Source organism: Plecotus auritus (assembly GCF_963455305.1).
Source record: "Plecotus auritus genome assembly, chromosome: 7".
In the NCBI taxonomy this organism is placed as follows: Eukaryota; Metazoa; Chordata; class Mammalia; order Chiroptera; family Vespertilionidae; genus Plecotus; species Plecotus auritus.
In genome coordinates, this window is record NC_137774.1 from 93,555,324 (window position 1) to 93,582,342 (window position 27,019).

The 27,019-nt window shown below is 47.4% G+C and overlaps 1 protein-coding gene and 1 pseudogene across 2 annotated transcripts in view; one reads left to right on the forward strand and one right to left on the reverse strand.

Moving 5' to 3' along the window:
* Nucleotides 1-26,620, reverse strand: part of MUC3A (mucin 3A, cell surface associated) — a 56,164-nt gene extending 29,544 nt beyond the window's left edge. The window contains exon 1 of the mRNA XM_080682765.1: nt 26,533-26,620. The gene's annotated coding sequence lies outside the window, so the exon portion shown is untranslated. The remainder of the gene's footprint in view (nt 1-26,532) is intronic.
* LOC308255393 (AP-3 complex subunit sigma-1-like) lies at nt 23,126-23,702 on the forward strand (annotated as a pseudogene). Its single transcript has 2 exons — nt 23,126-23,462; nt 23,570-23,702. The product of its transcript is annotated as an AP-3 complex subunit sigma-1-like (transcript).
* Nucleotides 26,621-27,019: the final 399 nt, after the last annotated feature.

Genomic DNA, 27,019 nt, shown 5'->3' on the forward strand with positions numbered 1-27,019 from the left:
GATCTCATAAAACTGAAAGTAGGAAGACCACTTTTCAGGAAAGAGGTTATTCCCACCCTCCTGATTCAAATGCAGACCCTCTACAACCTGCGGAGGAGAGCAGTACCAGCAGGAACGAACTTCCCTCTTGTACCCCTACCTTAGTTCTCCCTGAAGGCGAGCTCTGAGGGGCCCTTCCTCAACCTCCCTTTAGACTTCCAACCTCCCCAACATCCTTGTCCTGGAACATTAGGAAGGTCTCTCCAGCCCTCTCCCCGCAGCTCACTCCCTTACCTGTGAGCTCCAGGGAGGCCCTGAGCATCCCTAGGAGGCTGAGGAGCCCAAGTAGCTGCATGTGGTAGGGGCTGCGGGCAGAGCATGCACCAACTCCGGGGACAGCAGCAGGGAGGGAGGCAGCCACAGTGCACAGCAGCACCCAGTTTGAACTGGAAGTCGTGGTTATATGCCCTGCTGAGTGTGTGGGGTGAGCATATAGTCTCTTCCTTCACCTTTGCACTGCCCCACCTCTCTCTTCTCTCCATATTTGACTTCATTATTGTGGGAAGGGACACAGAAAAGATAAGACAAGCCCAGGAAATGTCAGACAGAGAGAGCTGCTGGTGGCCTAACACACACCCTCCCTCCACCTCCATCTGGCTGGCCCACACAGAGCCGTTCCCAGAACACTGTCTTTCTCCTCCCCTGCCCCCTCCTAAGAACTAGCAAAACTGGATGGAGAAAACACTTGACCAAGACTTTGGACTCTGGACTGGGGGCAGGGGTGGGGTTGGCTCTCATAGCCTCTCGTTAGTTTCAGTTCCAGCTGCAGAGGACAAAGGTGGAACCTCACTCCCCTTCATTCCCACTGCCACTCACTCTTCCCTCTCTCCATCCTGCCATTAGCAGGACTCTAGAGCTGTGACCCCATAGCCAAAGACATGGGAGCATCCAGAATCCAACCAGAAGTCACTTTACTATCTGAGGATTTGGGTGGGTCCCCCAAAAAAGAAATACAGATGGCCAGCAGAAAAAAAGGACTATTAGCAACTATCAGGAAGTTTGATTCCAATCATTGTTAGGAAAGGTGTGAAGAACTCTTACCCTGTTGGTGGGGAAATAAGTGGGTTGTTCTGCTTTAAAATGGCAATTTGCTGCATCTAATAAAATTTTAAATGCACACTACCAGTCCATCTCTGTGTTCAAGAAACACTTCAAAGAGGCATTGATGAGGATTTCTATTGCAATTCCAATAAAAACTGGAAACAACCCAGTTAACCCTCAGTGGGAAACTAGAATGACTGAGAACAGTCACACCATCAAATCAAAAAGAATGCTACCATCATGGAAAGACTCTTGGATGTCTTGTTCAGTGAAACCAGTACACCCAGTTTTGTTAAAATACATATATATATTTTCTATAAATACATACATACACATCTGTGTGTGTATATGTGTGTAAATGCATTCAAAATTTGGAAGAGGCTCACCTACCTCAATAACGGGTCAAGTTCGCTCAGAGAAGCATGAAGGAACTAAGTTTGGGAATGATAGGGAACTTAGGCTCTATCTGTACTATAGCTTTTACTTTGACAAAGATTCTATCCTTGAACAAACTCTAGCCAGGATCCTCTAAAGCCCTCTTCTCAATTAACCCTCAAACTTTGCCTATAAAGACTTGAACAAATACTAGCATAGTTTCTAACAGCTCAAGGCCACATCCCTAGGATAACCCTGGCCCTCCTTAAAGTACCTGCCTAAGAAAACTCAAGGCTGTCACAATAACTGTTCCAGCCAACACCTGATGATAGGGCCCAGCCTATGGAGAGAGTAGGAGTCTGAGTTTGATAAACATCACTTAGCAAACACAGACGAGTTTCAGGTGGACCAACTCCCACTTCCCCTTTTAATTTTTCACTTTCCCAACTCTATTGAGCCCCTGCTTGCCTACCTCTCTATTCCCTCACTCTCCCTTTAAAATGCCCAGTTACCTCTGTGTAAAGTGGAGTTCAGTTCATGCTGGACTCTTTTCCCTATTGCAATAGTATATTACTGATTAAAAATCTGTCCTTACCATTTAACTATGTCTGGCTTTATTTACCTTTAACAACTTGGAGGCTATATTATGTGTTTGGGGATAATTTAAAAAATTATTTAGAGGAGGATTCTAAGAAGATGGTGGGATAGGTCACACAAGGGATTCATCTCCCCACCTTGACAACAATTGCACTGGCAGGATCTGTCTGATATAATTGTTTTGAAATTCTAGAGTCTATCAAAAGCTTGCAGCTTCCAGGGGAAGACCTGAACAGAATTACAGTTAATTTTGGTCAATTTCAACTTTTAGCACAGTAGCAGCTACTCCCTCTCAGCCACATGGCAGGCAGCTGTGCATGTGTTCCTGGAACAGCTTGCCCACAGCTTGTGGGAGCTAGGGTAGGCCAAGAGGACCATGTATTCCAAATATCTTAGATCTGTATTCTAATCACTAACTGCTGTTTCTGATCACAAAGGTGTAGGAAAAGAGGCAGACAGCCATTGTTGTTGCACCTCTCCCGCTTCTTGCAAGCCCCTCCCCTCCCCTGGAAGTGACTTCCAGGGGATTTAAAGGGCTGTGCCCCTTCCTCCCCACTTTATTTTTTGCTTTTAGGAGTCAGAAATTAAAGACTAGGACATTCAAAAACCATTGCATTCATGGGAAAAATTAGAAAGTGACTGTGCATGTCCAGGGAAAGGATTAGAAAATGCTTCAGAAGACTTGTTTAGACCTCATGCTGATCCATGGAACAGAGGCAGCCTACAATAATAAATAAATAAAACACAATAAGCAGCCTGGCCAGTGTGGCTCAGTGGTTGAGCATTGACCCATGAACCAGAAGATCACAGTTGGATTCCTGGTTAGGGCACATGCCTGGGTTGCAGGCTCAGTTCCCAGTGCGGAGCATGCAGGAGGCAGCTGATTGATGATCTCTCTCATCATTGAAGTTTCCATCTCTCGCTCCCTTTCCCTACTTCTCTGAAATCAATAGAATTTTTAAAAAATAAAACAAGGTGTCTAGATGAGTGATAGATCCTCCCTTCCCCCAACTGGTGGGCGGAGTATGAAATAACCGGCATCTGCACCAGGACATCCCTGAGACATTGAACCACCAATCAGCGCGTGCCGAGTGCCCTGGGGTCCCACCCCTTCCCGTTCCGTCCTGGGCCCAACCCCTTCCTGTTCCTCCCCTCAAAAGGCGTGTTCACCGCTGCACTGTTGCTATCTCCCCAGTCTGCAAGGCAGTCGGCTGGGTCCTTCCTTCTCCTTCTCCCCCTCCTCTAATCCTGGTTTTTCTACCCTCCTCCGTAATGAATCTCGCTCGTTAGTGCGGAATAAACTTCCTCTTTAACATGCCTTGGTCTCCGACTCCCGTTTCCTGCACCTCAAACCTTACATTTGGTGCCGTGAAACCCGGGAGGGTGCGAGCATCCCATTTGACTGTTCACGATCCGGGGTGCCCCCCTCTTCTCTCCTCGTGGCTCAGGACCCTCAGTCTCCTCTCCCCTGCTCGGCAGCGTCAGCGGTAAGTCCCAGCCCGCACTGATTCCTAGAGGTCGCTTCTCTGGCATCTCTGTCCATAACTGCAGCCTGCATCAGAGATTGCCTTCCAGGCCCCTCCAGGAGGGGTTACGAACCTGGGGAGGCAGCGAAGACGTTCCTGCCCCCCTCGGTTCTCTGGCCTTTAGGCTTTCTTCCGGATCCCAGGAGGTAGGGGAGACATCCCCTACTGTCCCTCGGGTTCCCCGTCCTGACCCCAGGTTTTGGTATGGGCAACCAAAAATCTAAACCGGATCCTAAGACACCTCTAGGGTGTCTCCTCACCAATCTGGCTACTTCTGTAATGTGGCATGGCCTCAGTATGAATTGGAATGGGTCCAGATGACCCGAAAGTGGGACTTAACATCCTCACTGACCTTAGTAGTTTCTACAGAAGAGCCGGGAAGTGGCCCGAGGTCCCATATGTCCAGACTTTTTTTTTTTTATCTGCGCTCCCGTCCCTCCCTCTGGTCCTTCTGTTCCACAGCCCAGGTTCTCCTAGCTCGCGAGAAACCCCCTCAAACCAGTCCCCAGCCCCCTCTCTCTGTCTTCTGGCTCTTTCGACCCAGCCGATCTTTCATTTCCACCTCTCCCGCTCCCGCTGCCCCACCTTCTGCTCCCTCTCTTCCTTCTCTTCCTCCTTTGCCACGGCCGCCCCTTTCCCGGCCAGCGGCCGCCACTGAGGGAGCCACCGTCGCTGCCTCGGGCCACGAGCCAAGCAGAGGCCACTGCACAGAGCGAGAGCCACCCGCCCACCGTTCCTCCAGCTGCTCCAAACAGCTAAGTGAGATTTCTGTTTTGGGTTGCTCTTCCCTTGTGTATTGTGAGCAGCTGCCATGTTGGCCGCATGGCTTGCCGTTCCCATGGGGGCTGCCATCTTGGTACAGCAAGTCCAACCCCTCTCTTTAAAGTTACTGAGACCTCCCACAGCCCACCCCGACAGGCCCGGCTTGGTGTGGCCACCTGCCGCTGCACTCCTCCTCCTCTGGCCCATGGCCCGCCGCCTGCTCCGCCATCCCCTCCCCTAATGCCTTCTCAGACCCAGATTCAGTGAATATGGCATTTAAGGTTTTTAATGCCTGTGAGGAGCAGGCAGAGTAAGCCCGCCTTCTACAAAAGGTGAATCTGCAAACCCAAGCCTTGGTAGCAGCTCTGAGGCCGACGGCAGCCATGCATGGTCCAAAGGGGACTGTGCGTGGTGGGGGTGCAACGAGAGGACGAATGCCACCTGGAAGATGCTTCAAGTGCGGAAATGAAGGCCATTGGGCAAAGCAGTGCCCCGGCCCCTGGCTCCAACCAAGCCCTGCCCAGCGTGCAGTAAAAGTGACTGCCCCTAGAAAAGTGATGGGCCCTTTGCGTCTCAGCGTAGAGGAGCTGCCCTTCCAGGTCATGACCCACCTTTCGCCATGCTGGGACTGGCCAAAGACTGAAGATGCCCAGACTCGACGACCCCCATCACACTTGCTGAGCCCAGGGTAACACTCAAGGTAGCGGGTAAGCAGGTCTCCTTTCTGGTCAATACGGGGGCTACCTTCTCTGTCCTGCCCTCCTTTGTCCGGGCTACACTTCCCTTCCATGATCTCAGTCATGGGTACTGACGGCAAATCACCCTTTAATGCTCTGAAAACTGCTCTGGCCTCAGTGCTTCTCACCCTGCCCCCTCCCCCACTCCACCCTCCCTAGAGAACAACTTTCTTGCTGGCACAGGCTTATCAGAAACTTAGATCTTTACCTCTAGGAAAAAGTGGCAGTTTTAAAAATGCAAGCAGAGGATCCAAGATGGCGGTGTAGGTAAACATCTAAACTGCTGCCTCGCACAACAATTTCAAAACTACAACTAAAAGACAAAACGTCTATCACCCAGAACCATGGGAAAGCTGGCTGAGTGGAAGTTCTACAACTAGAAGGAAAGAGAAAACAGCATTGAGAGGTGCACAAGCGCTGAAAAGCTGAGGTACAGAGGCGCACAAATCGGGCTGGCGACAGGCGACTGGGAGCGCTGCTTTTTTCAACCCGAAGGGAGACAAGCTCCCGATTACTCCAAACTCCAGTTTCTGGGGAGACACGGGGGACCCAAACTCCTACGGGGAGAAGCTGGACTGTCTGCCATTGGGTCGGAAAGTGAGGGAGGCTTGCTAGCAGGGCTGCACCCAGCAATAATTGTTCACTGTGCTGGGGCGTGGGGCGCGGGGACACGGTCGGAGATGCAGAGCAGAACCGGCTAACTGGCAGCCATCACTGTTTGCCACGCCCTAGCCTAGTGACACCCTGAGACCCCGCCCCGCATAATCTACAAACCCACCCAAGCTCCAAGCAGTGGCTTTAGCATATGAATGACCTGCCCTATCACAGCTTAACCTAGCAAACTTGCAGCCCCTGCCAGACAGCTCCAAAACCTCCAAACCCCAAGCAAAGAGGAGAAAACTGTAGTTCTCGCTGTAGCTCCTGCTGGGTGGCCTCAGACAGTAGCCGACCTGCACCCCATTGGAGATCCAGAAGCCAGTGTACCTAGTGGTCAGTGTGAGACACCAGATTTCAACTCCTCACATCCATAAGTGACACATTCAAGAGGCAGACTCAGTGAGCACCAAAGCCCCACTGAAACAAGTCCTGCACCATAAGCGTGTCTCCAGTGCAGCAGTTCTTCCATTATAGACACAGCGGGTCCTCACAGCCAATTGGCCTGGAGGTCAATTCCTCCCAGTGTACCAACAGCAATCAAGGCTTAACTAAACCAAGACTTTGCACTCAGCCCACAAAGGGGTGTACCAAAGGCGTCCACCTCAGGTGATTGGGGAGGCTGAGCTACTGGCCCCTATAGATCACCTGCCACACAAAGCCACTTCATCAACACAGGGAAGCAGCAAAATGTGGAGAGAAAGAAACATGTCACGAATGAAAGAAATGGAGGAAAGCAAACTACTGGACAACATAGAGTTCAGAACCACATTTATAAGGTTACACAAGAATCTTCTAAAAACCGCCGAGAAACTTGATGAGACCTCCGAGGAGCTTAGTGAGACCTTCAAGGACCTTAATGAGAATGCCAAAAAAATGGAAAAGGACCAGTCAGAAACTAAGCATACACTGTCTAAAATAAAGAATATACAGAAGCTCAACTGTAGATCAACGTATCCCAAGAATCAAACCAAAGATCTGAAATATGAGAAAACAAAAAACACCCAACCAGAAAAACAAACAAAAAAAAGAATCCAAAAATATGAAGATAGTGTAAGGAGCCTCTGGGACAACTTTAAGCGTACCAACATCCGAATTTTTGGGGTGCCAGAAGAAGAGAGAGAGCAAAACATTGAAAACCTATTAGAAGAAATAATGACAGAAAACTTTCCCTACCTGGTGAAAGAAAACACTTACAAGTTCAGGAAACACACAGAACCCCATACAAGAGGAATCCAAAGAGGACCACACCAAGACACATCATAATTAAAATGCCAAGGGCAAAAGACAAAGAGAGAATCTTGAAAGCAGCAAGAGAAAAACAGTTAGTTACCTACAAGCGAGCACCCATACGACTGTCAGCTGATTTCTCGGCAGACACTATGCAGGCCAGAAGGGAGTGGCAAGAAATATTCGAAGTGATGAACAGCAAGAACCTACAACCAAGATTACTCTACCCAGCAAAGCTATCATTCAGAGTTGAAGGTCAGATAAAGAGCTTCACAGACAAGAAAAAGCTAAAGGAGTTCATCACCACCAAACCAGGATTACATGAAATGCTGAAGGGTATTCTTTAAGAAGAGGAAGAAGAAGAAAAAGGTAAAGATAAAAATTATGAACAACAAAATGACATCAAATACATACCTACCAACAAGTGAATCTAAAATTCAAGTGAATAAAAAATCTGAAGAACAGAATGGACTGGGGAATATAATAGAATCAGGAACATAGAAAGGGAGTGGACTGACAATTCTGAGGGGGAAGGGGGTGTGAGGGGTGCGGGAAGAGATTGGACAAAAATCTTACACCTATGGATGAAGACAGTAAGGGCATGGGGTGGGGTGGGGAATCAGGTGGAGGGGAGCTATGGGGGGGAAAAAAGAGAAACACCTGTAATAATCTGAACAATAAAGATTTATTTTTTTTAAAAAATGCAAGCAATACAAGACCTACAGCCTCCCACTTCTGAGGAACAGATCTTGTCCTTTCTAGGGCTGGTAGGATTCTTTCGCCATTGGGTCCCAAATTTTGCTCTCTGAGCTAAGCCCCTATACCAGGCCGCTAAAGAAACACCAGTAGGCCCCCTCTCCTCACCCTCCCTCGTTCTCTGGGCTTTTTCTAAGCTCCAGGGATACCCTTCTGGCATCTCCCTCACTCTTTCTCCCAGACATCTCTAGGCCTTTCCAACTATTTACTGATGAAAGACAGGGAATAGCTATGGGGGTCCTCACCCAGCCCCCAGGGCCAGCCTTCACCCCGTAGCCTACCTGTCCAGACAGCTTGATCCCACGGTTTGGGGATGGCAGCCCTGCCTCCGGGCTCTGGCTGCAGCCACCCTCTCACCAAGGAGGCCCAGAAGATCTGCCTCCAGCAACCCTTACAGGTCTTTTCCACCCATAGACTACAGGATCTTCTGTCCCACTGATCCTTATCTCTCCTTGCCCCCTCTCGCATGCAGGAACTCCATCTCCTGTTCCTGGAGAATCCTGACATCTCCCTGATCCAGTCCCCAGCCCTGAACCTGGCCACTCTCCTTCCCCGCTGCCTCCACCCAACCTGCGGCAACACACTCCTGCCCCGAGGTCGTCAGAGGCCCTCACTCAACCTCGGGCGGGACTCTCAGATTTTCCTCTCTCTAATCCTGACTTAACTAAACTGCACATACCCTACCGCCCACAATCATCAGGTAAGATCGAGAGGATCAACAGCCTCCTAAAAGACCATCTAACTAAACTCTCTCTAGAAATTCGCAGCTCCTGGCCGGAACTCCTGCCCATGGCCCTGACCGGAATCCAGGCTATACCAAGGAGCCCCACCTTCTTAAGCCCTTGTTGAACTCCTATATGGGAGACCCTTCCCTACTGACCCTCCTCTCCTGGCTACTTATCTTCCATACCTGCCCTTACTCAGGCAACTGCTCCGGGAACACGCTGACAGGTTTCTGCCCAGGCCAGAACCAGCCAACCAAGACTCCTGAGGACCAGCCCTCCAGCCGGGGAACTCAGTCCTCCTCAAGAACCTTACCCGCAGGTTGTATTTCAGCTCCAGGCCCAGAAAAGCAGCAAAACCAGACAAGTGACACTGTGGCAGCCTCAGGACCAGCTTTTACCTCCCAAGTGACTCAACAGGATCACTCTCGAGACTTCACCAACCAGTCCCTTGGGGAAACCATGCTGCTGCACCCCTCGTCCAGCACGGAAACACTCCCTGTTTTTCGCTCACTTACCCCATGGCTCCTCCCATCATTATGCCCACTGGTATCTATTCCTTTAATTTTGCTCTTTAGCCCCTGTCTTATGTGCTGTTTCACTAGGGTTTTTTTGCAGAACAGAATGCAGGTGTTCACCAACCAAAAGGTGGGAAAGATCTATCTGGCCTTGAATTCAGAACCTAGAGACACCTATGTCACCAGAATCCTTGAGACCCCGGGTAGACACCCCTGATGACGCCCCCTCTCAGCAGGGAGTAGCTATGGAAAATGAACCTTCACCCCCTGACCTTGCCCGGACTCTCAATTTTTTTAATATCACCAAAAGCCTGGAATGATAGATCCTCCCTTCCCCCAACTGGTGGGCGGAGTATGAAATAACCGGCGTCTGCGCCAGGACATCCCTGAGACATTGAACCACCAATCAGCGTGTGCCAAGTGCCCTGGGGTCCCACTCCTTCCTCTACCGTCCTGGGCCCAACCCCTTCCTGTTCCTCCCCTCAAAAGGCGTGTTCACCACTGCATGTGTTGCTGTCTCCCCAGTCTGCAAGGCAGTCGGGCTGGGTCCTTCCTTCTCCTTCTCCCCCTCCTCTAATCCTGGTTTTTCTACCCTCTTCCGTAATGAATCTCGCTCGTTAGTGTGGAATAAACTTCCTCTTTAACATGCCTTGGTCTCCGACTCCCGTTTCCTGTGCCTTGGACCTTACAATGAGGTGAAGCTCAGAGCTAGACAGCAAATACCACAGATGCAGCCCAGGGAGGGAGCTGACAGAGAGCCAGGCCATTCTTGGGGTCCTCCATTTTGATTTATTAACACATTTTATCAGTTTGTGAAGCATTAAAATACTCGTTTTTGGAAAGTTTTGTTGTTTTTCAGGAGTTTCTGTGGGACTAGGGCTATGTGGTCAAGCACTAGGGCTGACTGAAATGTAAACAAAGCACAAAATTTGAGCTACTGTGTTAAGGACACAGACATGAACGGACCCTTGTTGTAAGGGACACTAGTCTCCTTGGAAGATGGATCCTGATCCAACTTCGGGCTCCCTGATTCCTTCCCATCCATCCTTTCAACTTTATTTCCCTCTGCTTCCCAAACTTCCTTCTGCTCCAACCAGCAGGCCTCTAGGCTTTCCTACTTCCGGGCCTTTGCCTGAGCTATTTCCTGCACCAGGAATGCCCTCCCAATATCCCTTTCTCTTTCTTTCTATGAAACCCCTACCCATCATTTACTGCTTTTCTCCTTTATCTCCTCCCACCAGGAAGCCATGTATGATCAGGAAGTGAACTTACCCACTCCTGAAATATAATGGCACTTACTACCAATAGCTCTCCCATGGCTCTTAATTATCATTTAGTGGCAGAAATTACAGTCTTTTGAATGCCTGCCTATAAGGGGGAGAGAAAGGTTATATCTTTGCACTCTCAGATAGGTCAGTGGCCAGGGGAGCCCTCACCTAGTTTAGGGAGGAGATGGTCAAGATAATACTGCTGTGCCCTAGCTGGTTTGACTCAGTGGATAGAGTGTCAGCCTGTGGACTGAAGAGTCCCAGGTTCGATTCTGGTCAAGGGCATGTACCTCGGTTGCAGGCTCCTCCCTGGACCCAGGCTCTGGTGAGGGTGTGTGCAGGAGGCAACCAATCGATGTGTTTCTCTCACATTTCAGATCAATATTTCTCTCTGTCTTTCCCTCTCTCTCTTCCACTCTGTCTAAAACTCAATGGAAAAATATCCTCGCATGGGGATTTTAAAAACAAGATAAGACCACTGTAGTCTTCTTTCTACTGTCCAAGAAAGCCCCAACCCCACCCCATTTTGGGGTCCAGCCTTACTTTCCTCTAGGCTGTCCACATACAACTGCAGGAAGCCACCCAAGTCTTCACTATCAGATAAGTGTAAACAAGGATCCTGGAACACTGGTGACCTTGAGCCCCTGGCAAGGGCCAGAACTATGCATCGATTGTTTAGTCCAGACAATGGGGGCTCGAGCAATTTCCTGACCAAATAGTCTCAGAGTAAATCTTTCTAATATTTACTGACCTTTAGGATAGTCTGTCTGTTACCGCAATTACCTGCCTAAGGGCAAGATGTGTATCCAAAATTAAATAAAAGGTTAGCGAGGCCTGGGCACCAGTGGAAGTCCTTTCTCTTGCATTGGGCTTGCCTGCCTGGCTCCCAATATTTCCAAATTATTATTTCTTGTCTCATCTCATTTGCGTGCAGCCCCTTCTCTAGATCCCGAACCCTGAACCATACGGGATGGGCATTCACATACAACCCAGACCCAGAGGTGGCTCCAGAAATAAATATGGTCCCAACCAAAGTTTGAGAGGGACAAAAGGGCTCCTGGTTAGGGGACATGGGCAGAGGTGGGAAGACTGGAGGCTAAAGATGTTGAGGTTAGCCCAATCATTAGTTACATCCACCATTGGGCCCTTTCACAGCACCTTACTCCACAGGCGAGGTAACATTATAGAGGGGTTCACATGAGAACAGTGAGGGGCATGGGGCTTTCTCCCAGGCACTGGGGAAGCTGTGAATCCAGGGAAGTACAGACTGGGACCATCCTTGAAATGTAAAGGACTATGGACAAAATGTTGAAATAAAGCCAGGAATAGATCACTCCTTCTCTCCACAGGAGAGAGTCAGGGGTGGTTGCGAATGTTAGACCAGTATGTTCACCACCCTCTCCACTGTCATGATCTGAATTTTGGATGCAGTTGATGGTGTGAGGGGGTGGGAGTCGAGATACTGACCAGAGTTGTCTCTGAAGTCATGGTGGGTGGGATAGGGCAATGTTGATTTGCATGATGACAGATGAGTAACTGGTACTTGGGTGTGAGGCAAGTGGAAACCAGTGATAGTGATGGTTGGTATGTCAGTCAGGAGATATCATGTTATGCTAAGATAATCAACAATCCTAAAGCTCAGTGGCTTATAATAGCAAAGGTTTATTTCTCACTTATAGTACTTGCCCATTTCAACATCTGTGCTGTCCTCTATGTCATCTTTACTTGAGTACCCAGGTTGATGGAGCAGTCTCTACCTGGGACATTATCAGTCTCGTGACAGCAGGAAATGACAGATGGCAAAACCACAAGTTGGCTGTTTAAGCTGCTTTCCAGAGATGACATGCATCCCTTCCACCCACATTTAGTTGTCCAAAGCAAGTCACATGGTTGCACCTGAGTTTAACAAGACAGGGATATAAAACCCTTCATCAGGGAGGTCTGACACCAAGCTTAATATCAGTGGGGAGAGAAGGTACAATCTACTAGAGAGAGGGAAAGTAAATATGTTGAGCAATAACAAAACCTACCAGAGCTGGGATCCTGACAGTGGTTATGGTTTATTGTTGGGAGTGACCTCAGTTGACAAAGTCCTGAGAGGGCAGGTTTCACAAAGTGGCCTGCCTGTTCCCAAGGTTAGTCATGCATCCTGCCCCCTTTTAGGCTTAGAGACCCTTAAGCACAATAGTTTAGTAATCACACATTCTGCCCCCTAGAGCTTAGTTAATCTTCAAGCACAGTTGATTTATAAGCGTAATTGTCCTTAAGCAAGAAGCATAGCTAGACTATCTCATAGAAAGGAACTTAGGTGGCGTCAAAGGTGTTTGTACAGGTTTAGCCATTGGAATCTTAGCCAAGATAAGGAACTTTGTGTAAAGATCAGTAGGAAACCTAAAGCAAAGGGGTATAATTATGTTTACCACATACCAGGAATGATGTATTGTGTGGAATGTAACTGACCCTGTATAAATGTATGGTGAGAAATAAACTCGGGACTGTAAGCGGGAAGTGCTACAGTCCTCCCGATCCCATTCTGTTTTCTGTCTGTCTTTTCTCATCCTCTCCCCCCCTTGCAGGTACTGTTCGACTGATGCCGGCAGGCTCCGGCAGTTTATGCTAATCAAAATGCATCAATACCCAGCCAGTGTGGCTCAATGGTTGAGCATCAACCTACGAACCAGGAAGTCACAGTTCGATTTCCGGTCAGGGAACATGCCTGGGTTGTGGGCTTAATCCCCAGTAGGGAGCATACATGAGGCAGCTGATCAATGATTCTCTTTCATCATTGACTAGAGGCTCGGTGCACGAAATTTGTGAACTCGAGGGGGCGGGCCCTCAGCCCAGCCTGCACCCTCTTGCACTCCAAGAGCCCTTGGGGGATGTCCTACTAAAGGTATAGGCCTGCTCCCCACGAGGAGCAGGCCTAAGCCAGCAGTCGGACATCCTTAACGCTGTCGCAGAGGTGGGAGAGGCTCCCACCACTGCCGCTGTGCTCACCGGCCTGCCAGCTGTGAGCCCAGTTCAGGGCTTCTGGCTGAGTGGTGCTCCCCCTGTGGGAGCACATTGACCACCAGGGGGCCTGCCCCCTGGTGGTAAGTGCATGTCATAGCGACCGGTTGTTCTGCCATTCAGTCAATTTGCATATTAGCCTTTTATTATATAGGATGTTTCTCTCTCTCTCTCCCTCTTCCTTTCTCTCTGAAATCAATAAAAATATATTTAAGAAAAAAAATCCATCAATGACATCAGCAGACAGAATCAAATCCCTGATGGGTCTTTATGTGTTTGTCAAACAAAGCTAATGGAGATGGTCCCTCTGGTGATAGAATTAGGAGAACCAGATGGCATGCTAGTGGGCTCATCCCCAACCCCAGTAGTCAAAGATGCTGGAGAACTGCCCACCCTTATACTGGACACCGCAGCTATGTTAGAAAAGGGAGGGGAGAAGGATCCCAGAACTGGGGAGATTTGACAACATGCTCATAGAAGTATTGGAAGTGATTACTAACAATGGGAAGTACCTTCAATATTGGGTCCTACATCAATATATGGAGTAATGTGAGAAGCAAGAGATGTTACAACTGTTGTCATTTCTGGACATTTTGTAGAAAAAAATAAAGCAGTAATGGAGAGAATTTTGGTATTGGTGGGAGATGGTGGAACATGATCACATCTAAAAATCAAGAAATAGGGTAGCCCTAACTGGTTTGGCTCAGTGGATAGAGCGTCAGCCTGCGGACTCAAGGATCCCAGGTTCGATTCCGGTCAAGGGCATGTACCTTGGTTGCAGGCACATCCCCAGTAGGGGGTGTGCAGGAGGCAGCTGATTGATGCTTCTCTCTCATCGATGTTTCTAACTCTTTCTCCCTCTCCCTTCCTCTTTGTAAAAAAATCAATAAAATATATATTTTTTAAAAGAAATAGGGTAATAATGAGGATAAGAATTAGTTCACAGTGGAATATATACAGTGCAACTCCATTTATATGACTTTTAAAGGCTAATCCAATCAATATTTTGATTAATATTCCACATGTGTATGATAATACCATAAAGAAAATCAAAGTACTTATTAATACAAACTTCGGGATAGCAGTTATTCCAAAGGAAGGAGCTACATGCAATTAGTGAGAAGCATCTAGGGGGTCTCTAAGTATGTGATGCTCAATTTCCTAAGCTGTGTAGTGGATATATGGATGTTTTTTATTATTCTTTAATCATGTGTGTGTTTTCCATACTTTTTATGAATAATGTATTTCTCAAAAAATAATTTAAGGGAAGCGACAGTAACATACATTCTAAATAATCAAATAAGCTATTCTTAAAAAGATTTTTTACTCATTTTGAGAGAGAGGGGAAGGGAGAGGGAGAGAAACAGGCATGTGAGAGTAAAGCATCCAACAGCTGCCTCCCACATGTCCACATTTTTTTTATCCATTCAACCAAACATTTAGGTTGTTTTCATGTCTTGGCTATTGTAAGTAATGCTGCAATAAACATGAGGGTTCAGGCATCTTTTCAAGTTAGTGTTTTTGTTTCCTTTGATAAATACCCAAACGTAGAATTGCTGGATCATATGATAGTTCTGCTTAATTTTTTGAGGACCCTCTATACTGTTTTCCATAGTGGCTGTGCCATTTACATTCCCACCAACAGTGCATAAGGATTCCCTTTCCTCCATATCCTCACCAACACTTGTTATTGCTTGCATTTTTTATAATAGTCATTCTAATAGGTATTGATATCTCATTGTGATTTTGATTTGCATTTCCCTAATGATTAGTGATGTTAGCACCTTTTCATGTATCTGTTTGCCATCTGTATGTCTACAGTATGTGTATGATATGGAAATGTCAGGGGTAAAATATTAATCAACTTTTGAAAAGTCTGTTTCCATGTGAAGTTTTTTCCATCAATCAATCTATCTCTGTTTTTCTCCTTTGTTTTATGCATGCATAATACTTCTAGGGACAATCAAGTGCTTAGCTCACACTAAGTGGCAGCCAGTTTTGTTTCTAACTTTCTTATTGGCAGTTTCATTTTATCACCACGGCTTTAGTACAGTTTCTATAAATTCATCATAGGCTTTATGATTTAATCCAAAAACTGTAGCTTGAGAAAGAAAAATGGGAGGGAATGAGAGAGATCTTGCCTGTTTTTGTCTGCAATATGACTTCATACACTATCAGGACTAATACTCTAATAAATTAAGTATGGGATTTATCCTCTTAGGAGGAATGCTCACATGAAGCTAGAAAAATGAATGCTACCATTTATGAATTTATGGTTTTTTTGTTTTGTTTTGTTTTTTATTGATTTCAGAGAGGAAGGGAGAGGGAGAGATAGAAACATCAATGGTTAGAGAGAATCATTGATCGGCTGCCTCCTGCACACCCCCCACTGGGGATCTAACCCACAACCATGCATGTGCTCTTGACCAGAATCGAACCTGGGACCCTACAGTTCGCAGGCTGGGGGATGTCCACCGGCCGGCTTAGGCCTGTGGGGAGCTGGCAGTTGGACATTCCTCTCGCAATCCAGGATCCCTTGCTCCTTACTGCCCACCTTCTTGCTGCTCCTTACCACTTGGCTCGCTGCTCCTTAGCACTGCCACAGAGGCAGGAGAGGCTCCTGCCACTGCCGCTAAGCTCGCCAGCCATGAGCCTGGCTTCTGGTTGAGCAGCGCACTCCTGTAGGAGCACACTGACCACCAAGGGGCAACTCCTGCATTGAGCATCTGCCCCCTGGTGGTCAATGTGCATCATAGCTACCGGTTGAACGGTCACTTAGGCTTTTATATATTTATTAGAGGCCTGCTGCACGAAGATTCATGCAAGAATAGGCCTTCCTTTCCCTGGCTTCACTCCCAGCTGCCCGGGAGCCTGCAAGTCTTCGCTCCTGGCCACCCAGGAGCCTGCAAGTCCTCGCTCCCAGCTGCCCAGGAGCCTGCAAGTCTTCACTCCCAGCCGGAGCACCGCTCCTGTAGCTTCCTCTGCCCCCTGCCTTTCCCCTCATAACAGGCGTCCCGCCCTGCCCAGCCGCTCCGCGCCTACGTATGCAAAGTAACCCGCCATCTTTGGTGTGTTCATTTGCATACTCGCTCCTGATTGGCTGATGGGTGTTGTGGAAGTATGGTCAATTTGCATATTTCTCTTTTATTAGTGTAGACTAGAGGCCTGGTGCACAAAATTTGTGCACTCGGGGGGGTCCCCCAGCCTGGCCTGTGCCCTCTCACAGTGTGGGAGCCGCACGATCGATCATCCCAAAGAGGTAGGCCCTGCTCACCCATCCGGGGCTCCTCGACGGATTGCCCCAAAGAGGCAGGCCGGAGCTGCGAGACCCCCAGGCCTCGCTGCACAGAGACACAGGACCCGCCTCCACACCATGCACACAGCAACAAGCCCCCGTCCACCCACACGTGCACGCAGCCCTGCACGCAGCCTCCTGGTGATCACTCATTGCAGTGTGAGGGTGTCACGGCATGAGGGCATGATGACCACATAGGCTTTTATTAATAAGATATAATAAAAGCTTAAGCCACCGTATTGGTGGAACGACCAGAACAACCGGTTGCTATGATGCACAGTGACCACCAGGGGGCAGACACTTAACACACAGGCATAGAAACATGGAACAGACTGATGAATCTCAGAGGTAAGGGGGGAGGGGGGAGGGCAGGAAGAGATTAACCAAATATCTTATATGCATACTAGAGGCTGGATTCATGCACTGGTGGGGTCCCTCAGCCTGGCCTGTGGGGATCAGGCTGAAACCAGCAGTCCGGCATCCCCCAAGGGGTCCCAGATTGTGAGAGCGAGCAGGCCAGGCCAAGGGACCCCACTGGCGCAGGAATCCCTGCACCAGGCCTCTAGTTCAGTGATAAAAAGAAATAATTTATCAAGCCATGAAAAGACAGGAAGAAAACTTCAATGTATATTTCTACATGAAAGAAGCCAACCTGAAAAGGCTACATACTGTATAATTCCAACTATATAACATTTTGAAACAGGCAAAATTGTGAAAAAAGTAAAAAATATCATTGGTTTCCAGGAGTTAGGGCTGGGGACAGTGATGAATAGGTAAAGCACAGAGAATATTTAGGGCAGTGAAAATACTCTGTATGATACCATAATGACAGATACATGTCATTGTACATTTGTCCAAACCAATATAATGTACAACACCAAGAGTGAACTGTACTATAAGCTATGGACTTTGAATATAATTATGATGTGTCAATATAGGTTCATTAATTGTAACAGATGTTCTACTCTGGCATGGGACACTGATGATGAGGAAGGCTATGCAAATGAGACAAAGACATTACAAGAAAACTATAAAACATTATCCCTCATGAATATAGACATAAAAATCCTCAATAAAATAGTAACAAATAAAATAATTTATTTTGAAGATATAACACATATGAAGATATGAGTTATTAATACCTATGCACCAATTTACAAAGCATCAACATTTTTATAGCTAAACCTATACAAAATATAAGAATAGACCGAAAAAAAAGAATAAACAGAAACACACATCAAAGTTCTAGAGATAAAAACTTCAATGTGTGAAGTTAAAAGTACATAGATGGGATTAGCCATATTGTATATTGTAAAACAAAAATTATTGAAATTAAAGGTACAGCGACAGAAACTATACAAAAGGAAACACAGAGAGTAAAAACAAAAAAAAATTTTAAAAATTGGAGCTATGAGGTAAGTTAAATGGCCTAATTGTAGAGGTGTTCTCTCTTTTCCGCATCAGCATGGAAAAGGAACGGGTCCAATTCTGAGTGGAGGAGCTGGGGATTAAGAAATAAAAGAAAGAGACCAGATAGAAAGATAGAAACAAAGCTGGGAGCCAGGTGGGACGCCATCCTCTCTGATGGAGAGGCAGCGACCCCGGAGCCCACGCAGCACATTTATTTTATACCCCCAAATACCAGGAAGTATCACCAAAACTTAGGATCAAAGGAGCTTATTTGCATTCTTGAGTAGGCCCTAGTATTCCTGGTGCTTGCCTGGATTTACATATCAAAGCCCGCTCCCCCTCTCTGGCACCTGGACAAAGGTAAAAAGTCAGTACTGATAACGCCCCCCACCTTCTTGGGGAGGGCATAACCTAGAAGCGGCTCTGCTAGTCACCTCGGGCTCAGCTGACAACAATTTAAAGAAATGCCCATGTGCCTTCCCAGGTAGCCCTCTACACCTAATATCTATGTTTGGAGTTATAAAAAGGAGAGAAAGATGGGTGGCAGGGAAAAAAGCACTTAAAGAAATATTGGCTGAAAAAGAATTCCAAATTCAGTAAAAACTACAAATTCACAGATACTGGAAATTCAATGAACTCCAAGCATAAAAAACATGAAGATGACAGCACGGAAGCACATTACAGTTTAAGACCAGTGATAAAAAGAAAATCTTAAAAGCAGCCAGAGAAAAAAGATTGGTTATATACAAAGTAACAAAGATAAGGATGACAAGAGATTTCTCATGGGAAACAAAACAGAAATTGTGTAGCAATAGAGTATTGAAAGAAAAACTCTGTCAACCTAGAATTCTACACCTGGCAAAAATATCTTTGAAAGAAGGAAGGCAAATAAAGACACTTTTAGACATACAGAAACTGAAATGATTTATTACCAGAAGCCTCTCATTACAAGAACAGTTAAAGGACCTCCTTTAGGCAGAAGGAAAACCATATCAGATGGAAATCTGAATCTACAAAAAGGATTGAAGAGCGCAGAAAATGATAAATACATGGGAAATGAGAGAGAGAGACAGATCTGCTAAAGATAATTGACTGTTTAAACAAAAGCAATAACTATGTATTGGAGTTCAAAACATACATAAAAGTAAAATGCATAGCAACAAAAACATAAAGGCCAGGAGAGGAGAAATGAGGTATACTGATTTAAGATTGTTATTAATATATAGAAAATAATATAATGTCTCTTGAATGAAAAATAGTCATATCCACATCCTGTACCTCCTGATATGGGTACTGTGAAGGGCACAGCATCACTTCTGCAGTATTCCGGCCAAGGGTGAATAAACTTAATTTAATTATGAGGAAGTATCATACCATCCATATTGAGGAACAATTTACAAAATAACTAGCCAGTCCTCTTCAAATGTGTCAAGGTCATGAGAAACCAAGAACAACTGAGGATGAACTGTCTAAACTGGAGGAAACTAAGGAGACATGACAACTAAGTAGAATGGGTGATCCTGGATTGGCTCCTAGACCAAAAATAGGCCACTAATAAAACAATTGGCAGAGTTGAATAAGATTGGTAGATTTTTTTCATAGTATTGTATCAATCAATGTTCATTTCCTAGTTTTTTTTTAAGTATATTTTATTGATTTTTTACAGAGAAGAAGGGAGAGGGATAGAGAGTTAGAAACATCGATGAGAGAGAAACATTGATCAGCTGCCTCCTACACACCTCCTACTGGGGATGTGCCCACAACCAAGGTACATGCCCTTGACCGGAATCGAACCTGGGACCCTTCAGCCCACAGGCTGATGCTCTATCCACTGAGCCAAACCAGTTAGGGCCATTTCCTAGTTTTGATCATTGTATCATGATGATGTAAGATGTTAATATTCAGAGAAGCTGGGTGAAGGATATACACCTCATTATTTAAATTCCTTCCACTGTCTTTGAACCCCAGGGTCCCTATGCATATCAGGCCCTCCTGCCCTCCTTCCTACTTTCCCCCCAAGAGTCCTCCAGCCTACAGAGAAGCAACTAGGGGAGATGTGACCTTTCCCCTTCAATCTCAATCCCTGAAAATCATGGAGCCCCAAAAAAGGGGGTGGTCTGGGTGGAGTAAAAAAGCTTCAGAAGCAGCCACTGAGATGGGGGACAGTAAGGGAAGGGTCAGAAAGATGGGGCTGGAGACTAAGGGACCACTGTGGTGGCCTGTGGGTTCAGGATGGGCTGGAGAGACTCAGTGGGTGCTAACTTTCTCTGACCATGGTGGAGGCTGGGCATCTCACACCCTCAGGCCCTGGCCTGACTGAAAAGGACTCCATCCTGCTGTCAGAAGCGCCATCTGAGTATGGTAGTGAGGTGAGGTTTGAGGTCCCAGGTGGAGAGGAGGAAAGTTCCCTGAAAACTGCAGAAACCATTACCTGCCTTTCCTCTCCCTCAGAGTTGGGTATTGTTCACTTGCCTTCCCCCTTCAGAATGCTGGAGCAATACCCAGGCACCTGTCACCCAGACCTATTTTCAGTCCAAGATGGCTGGAAGGTCTGACAGTCAGGATCCTTGACTGAGGCCTGAGAGAGACATAAGAGAAAGGGAGGAAGGAATGGCAGTGATGGGGAAAGGGCGAGTGGGAAGCAGGTAAGAAGCTGTCCCAGGAAACTCATGTAGGTACCAGCCCCACCCCTTTTCTTTTCTTGGACTCTAGGAGTTCATTTTCTGGAAGTCAGAGAAAAGGTGAGTGGCTCTGAGGCACACCAACCCCAGAGCAAGTCAGAATTCTCATCCAAAGTCCAGGGCCTCCACTAGCCAACTAATAAAAGTAAGTAAATGCTTAACCTCTCTGAATGTCCGTTTCAATTTCCTGATTGTTCAATTGTAAGGATAATAGGATGTGCCTCCTTGGAATGTTGTGATCAGAAATTAAATTGTATGATTTTTTTTTAGCAAAGTGTTCAGGCCAGTGCCTGGCAAACAAATCCCCAGTAAACGCAAACATGAAAGTAACACTGAGTCTGAGCTACTCACCAACCCACTCTGGTGTTTCTGATGTTGTGGACATTGACCTGGGGCTCGAGCTGTCCACAGGACTGTTGGCCATGCGGCCAACCTTGTAGCCAGCTTGCACTATCCCCAGTCAAGGTGGGGGAATCCCAGGCAAGCTCTCCCCACCTCAACATCCCTCCTGTGTGTGATGCTTGGTCTCCCTGGAATGAAAGCCAGATTCATCCAAAGAACCTCTGCTTTGCTGTTTGCTTTAGCCTCTGGCACCATTATAGCTATGGACAGACATCAACCTGAGAAAGGTACCAATGTCTGTAATCCATCTAGAGCACTGGATATGAAACCCACTCTACCTTACCCCCAGCTAGAAAGGAGGCAAGAATAAGCAGAAGGATGTCCAATGAACTGCATTGGGAAATACTGTAAGCTAGCTAAATAGTTAAAAGAATTGTGAAAGTAAAATTAGACTATGCGGAGATTTGTGTGAAATGCTCAAAACAAGCAAAAGAGCAAAAAGGTACAAACAAGATGGATGGATGGATGGATCCAAGGAGGAATCATGTGAAATTACATAACTTGGGTTAAGTATGAATTTTATGCCAATCTTCGGAATGGGTCACAAGACGTAGTGAGAGGGGAGGAAAGTCCCTTGGCTGGTTCAGGCTCCCAACTCTGCAGGTCAACAGCCCCATTTAACAGCGGTTGGAACAGTCGCCACAGACAATGGCTGTCCCCAGTATCTACTCTCTCTACTTCCTTAGTATTAGGACAGCAAAATTTTAGAGGAGTGCACAGTCATCCAGAACAAAAACTACACCTCTGAACCACCTGCATAGCCAATTACAACCTTAGGACTAGATTCTGTCTGGTGAGATATAACTGAAGGGCTGTGTGTATGATTTCCAAATATGTCTTTAAAGGGAGAAGCAAGGCCCTTCTTCAGCCCTTCCTTCTTCCTGTTGGCTGGAATGCAGATGTTACAGCTGATGCTCTAGCAACTACATTACACCATTAAGTTGAAGCTACATGATGGGTAGGTAACAAAATTCTCTGTAAAAGAACCTGGTCCCTGGCCTCCAGGGCATCCTGCCAATCTTACATGGCCTACTTCTAGGTTTCTTTTAAGGAAAAAATATATTTCCATTATATTTCATTTAAGCCATTATTGTTTGGGTTTCTGTATCAAATAGCTGAACTGAATCCTAACCAATGAACAGAGGAGATAAGAATCCTTTTTGTTAGCAGAGGTGGGGCAAGGACTAATAGAAGTGGGAATTCCCTGTGTTGGCAAAAGTGAGAGACAGACATGCAAGGGAAGTAGGAGTGTTCCCTGAATTGGTAGAACTGGTGGTAGAATCAATATTAATTCCGGGATAAATAGCATGGTAAATGAAGAAATGGAAAAATCAAGGATATCCCTGCAGTGACGGCTATGGGGGGTAGGGTCACAGAGGATGCTGGGGAGGTTATTATGTTGAACTACATAGGGAAAGGTGTCATGGCTAGACAGGTGAAGTTCCTGTGTTGACTAGGGTTGGGGAGAGGCTCAAGGTAAAAAGAGGAATTATTCCTGGAAGTTCTATCCATTTTCAAGAACAAGCTCAAATCCTTGTCCATCTCTCTTCATGACCAGAGGTGTCCCTATTAGTTCTTATACTCGCTGACTGTCCACAGCACTTCCTGATGACCCACACAGTCTGTCAGTCCTCAGGAGGTCAGTCTGAACTGATTGTAGGGATACCTAGTCCAGCATTTCTCCTCATGTGGTCCTCACAGCACCCTCATGGGACTGCCCTGATGACTTGCTAAAAAATGCAGACTTAAGGACTCCACCCAACACCAAACAGATCAGTCCCTCTACATGGCCCCCATGATTCTGACATACACTCAAGTCCAATGCACCATTTTACACATGGTGAAACTGAGGCCCAGACAAGTAGTGACTTTCCAGAGGTCTCACTGAGAACACTGGACGAGAGAATCCAGGAATCAGGACCTCCAGTCTAGGGCTTACTCCAATGTCCTGGCACCTGCACCCTTTATTCTGGCTCTCTTGGGTGGCCCCCTGAAATTTAAAAACCCTCTTAAGGGAAGGATCACCAGTGAGATCCTGAGGCGAAGCTGAGAGCCCACTCCAGCCCTGGCCCTCAGCGCTCACCTGGCCCACCCAGCTCAGCCATGATCAAGGCAATCCTCATCTTCAATAACCACATAAAGCCACAGCTCTCCAAATTCTACCAGCCTTGCAGACAAGATAGACAGCAGCAAATCATCAGGAAGACATTCCATTTGGTATCTAAGAGAGATGAAAAAGTTTGCAATTTCCTGGAAGGATAATTACTAATTGGAGGAGCTGACAACAAACTGATTTACAGACATTTATGCAATGTTATATTTTGTCTTCTGTGTGGATTTTTCAGACAGTGAACTTGGCGTTGGAGATATAATTCAAGTATTTATGGAAACACTGGACAAGTGTTTTGAAAATGTCTGTGAACTGAATTCCATTTTCCATGTAAGCAAGGCTCACAACATTCTTGCAGAGATAGTGATGGGAGAATGGTATTAGAGACTAACATGAATGAGATTGTTACATAAATTAATGCAAAAAATTAACTGGAGAAATCTGAGGCTGGCTTAAAGGGAGTTCCAGCCCATGCTGTAAAGGCTGTAAAGAATATGAATCTTCCTGAGATCCCAAGAAATATTTGGTAACATCAGTATAAAAGTGCCAAACCTGTCCTCTTTTAAATAAAAAAATTGAAAGGCCACTTCCAGGTAAAATCCAGGGGGGTAAGTCGTAAGTATACCATGTAGTTGTTTATTAAAAACTAGAGTCCCGGCACACGAAATTAGAGCACAGGTAGGATCTCTAGGCCTGGCCTGCGATCCAGGGATCCCGGCTGCCAGCTGCCTGCAGCCGACCCCTCTGTGTGCAGGGGTGATTGGGGCTCCACTTACTCACACCCACCTTGGCCTGGCGCCTCCACCCACCCCCGGTTCCCTGTTCCCCAATAGGCAATTGGAGCCTGCCAGCAGGGCGGCGGGGAGAGGGACAAAGAGGTTGGCCAGCAGGCCCTGTGGGCTGTGGGCAGCTCCTGCGTTGAGCGTCTGCCCCCTGGTGGTTAGTGTGTGTCATAGCAACGGTCATTCCACTGTCTTGCATATTACACGTCTATATAGAGAGATAGAGGAGGAGAGTCTTAACTTTTGGCTCTTGGATTTCAGTCAAGGTACTGTATAGAAGTTGTGTCAAATCAGTATAGTGGTTCAATGTTGCTTTTCTTACTCAGTGATTTTAGAGAAATTAAGTGTGATTTTTTTCTTTCTTTTCTAAACTGCATTCCTATGCCCACCTAAGGCATGCCTTTATGTATTGGCTATAACAGAATTTCAAAAAAGTGTTTGAGACATTTCTTTAAATTATGTACAACTCAAAATGTTGGTGCTTTGTATGGATCACAAGTGCAGCATTCCTTAATTCTGTTATTTGTCATGATTGTTATTTAAAGAACCAAGCATGTACTGCATGAAAACATTATGATCTTTTTCTCTTAGTTTAAATAAACTCCAAGGCAACTAGATTTCTAAAGAACCTTTCTGTTTGCCTGATATCTACTTTAGCAATAATTTTTATAACTCTCTAACTCAACGAAGTAAATAAAGGTATATGTTATCACTGTTTAAAAAAATAAATATACATTTAAAATTTTTTTCTAACTCTCTGAAATGGAAACACAATCTGCATGGTTTCCTCCATCCTCACAATCCCAGGACAAACTGCAGGCTGAGGAGACCCCCTGGACCATGGGCACATCTCCCAGAGCTACTTGCAACTGTTGAGCCCTGGTCTCCTGCAACATCTACCTCACAGGCACAGGGCTGCGTGCCCTAGAACTCCATGTAGTCTTGCAGATTCATCTAACTGAACATTCAACTGACCCCACTTTGACCCAGGGTCTGGGAAGTACATGAGGGGCTCCAGGAGTAGGATACCCTCCTCAGATTCCAACCCACCCACACCCCCACAGCCCCCATTCCCCCTACTGGGTCTGCTTACCCTTCTTCCCATCTCCCCAGGCCTGGAGAGTGGGTACTGAAATAAATGGCTGCATCCTCTTCCTGCCCCAGATTCTCGAGCATTTTTGGAAATTCCATTTCCCCTTCCCTCTCCCGCTGGCTGACTTTCTATAGTGCCCATCCCTACCCCACCCCTGGAAGGAATAGTTCTGACTGGCTTCAGAAGGCTCCACAACCTGCCTTGCTCTTACCTCCCACGGATCCCTCACAGATATTGCCTCTCTGATGCCATCCCCAAGCAGGCAGAACTGCCCTTGTCCTTGCTCTCCACTCCAGCCCCTGCAGACACATATGGACACCTTTTCTGGCTAAATCCACTTACCATCACCCACATAAATATAGGATCTGTCTCCCTGGGAGATTGCAGCCCATCATGTGTGTCCGGTCCTTGATTCCAACAGCAGGTCCAGGCTGTGTTCAACACTGACCTCTCTGAGGCAGTCTCTGCTGGGCCGGCTCCTAGGACATGCCCTGTCCTTTCATCTTCTAAATTGTCTAAGGTCCACTAGTTCATGATAACCCTGGGCTAGAAGCTGTCCCTCCCTGCCTTCCCTATCTTCGTGGTATAGGCCTAGGGACTCCTGATTAGAGAAGTCAGGTGAGGCGCTTGTGTGGCACAGCCCTTTTTGGAGAGTGACAGGGAGGCAAGCCCCCATCACTGTCAGGACCTTTACAGATCAAAAATCTTCACAGCCTTGGGCCTGGAGCATGCCTCTGCTCGTTCATTAATAGTTGATTTTTATCATTCTAATAATTCATAATTACCACGCTGGGAAACCTGTCTCAGATCCTTTTCTCCTGCAGCTACACCAACTGTCCATTTTTCTTATCCCCACCCACAGCCCTAATGACAGGGAACATGGTCTAACCACTAGAGAGCCCTCAACCAGGACGCTGAAGGCCGAATACAGGGAACCTCGGCGTCCTTGCAAGGGATTTGGGGTGACTGAAGAAAGGAGTTCAGAAAGGCAGGCGCGGTGGGAAGAGATGACGAGGGGTTAATCTCCGCATCCCATCCCAGTCTCCGAGACCCGAGCGGCTATCTTCCGCACCACCTGGCGGCCGCCGCCTTTAAGCGGAGAACAGACTAGACTCCACGAGGGTTCCCGGCTTGCGGAAACCGGTTCCCTCGGGGCGCCCAAGCGGTCTGGGAGCGCCCAGGCTGGAGAACCAAGACCGCGCAGCCCAGGGAAAAGCACGTCTCTGGATTCGGGCGGATCCCACGACACTCGCGAGACGCCGACTCAGTGCATTCGACCCCTCACGGTGGCAGACGCGGGGCCCGGACGCTGCGGGGTTCCAGGCAGCTGAATGAGCATGCGCGCGCGCCCGCCTGCTCCCCGCGGCGCCCCGCACCACCGCGCGCGCGCACGCACTCCAGGACGCTCGCCCGCGCCAGCCCGTTCTCAGAGCAACCGGCCGCTCTAGAGCTGGCCACCCGGAGAGCAGGGCAGCCTCGCGCGACGCAGTCATGCGGGCGCCGCCTCACACATTTCCGCCCTCACCTCGAGCGTGAGACGCCGCCGAGGCCGCACTTTCCCACGGGTGACCCCCTAGAAGGCGGGACGTGGTGGTCCGTGCGGCTCTGGCCTCTCACTGAACAGTCTGCGGGCGCCCGGGCCAGGCCGCTCCCACCTGCGCGCTGCGGCAGCCAATGAGAGCCTGGCCCAGTGATGTCATGCCCTTACCCGACCCTGGTGAAGAACGTCCGAGGTCACCCGTCAGGGAACCAGCGCAAACCCACCCAAGGGGTTCCCGAAGTTTCCACTGCGGCGGAGTGCGGCCTCGCACCGCACCCTTGTGCATGCCACCACTTTGACCTTCCCTCAGGCGTCCCCGAGTCACTTCCCCCCTCCTCTCCTTCATGGGGGCCCCCTTCAGTTCCACTTGTGATCTGATGTCCACATTTTCATTTCCACAGTTGTGCCCAAGAATGTCCCGTGTCACCTTTTCTCCACCAGGACCACCTGGTCCTCTGAGGGGGCCACCTGG